The following is a 587-nucleotide window of genomic DNA, read 5'->3' on the forward strand; positions in this document are numbered from 1 at the left end:
CTCTCATATACCAGCGCACCACGACAATAGTGGGCGACCCAAGGGGAGCATGAACCTACGACAGCGGGCACTACATCAGTCCACGACGGTGGTGGGCTCTCGTATACCAGCGCACCACGATAATGATGGGCACCCAAGGGGAGCATGAACCTACGACGGCGGGCACTACAGCAGTGGACGACGGTGGTGGGCACTGACATACCAGCGCACCACGACAATGGTGGGCAGGCAAGGTGAGCATGAAGCTACGACGGCGGGCACTACATCAGTTGACAACGGTGGTGGGCTCTCGTATACCAGCGCACCACGACAATGATGGGCAGGCAAGGTGAGCATGAACCTACGATGGCGGGCATTACATCAGTTGACAACGGTGGTGGGCTCTCATATACCAGCGCACCACGACAATAGTGGGCACCCAAGGGGAGCATGAACCTACGACAGCGGGCACTACATCAGTCCACGACGGTGGTGGGCTCTCGTATACCAGCGCACCACGATAATGATGGGCACCCAAGGGGAGCATGAACCTACGACGGCGGGCACTACAGCAGTGGACGACGGTGGTGGGCACTGACATACCAGCG

Source organism: Punctularia strigosozonata (assembly GCF_000264995.1).
Source record: "Punctularia strigosozonata HHB-11173 SS5 unplaced genomic scaffold PUNSTscaffold_17, whole genome shotgun sequence".
In the NCBI taxonomy this organism is placed as follows: Eukaryota; Fungi; Basidiomycota; class Agaricomycetes; order Corticiales; family Punctulariaceae; genus Punctularia; species Punctularia strigosozonata.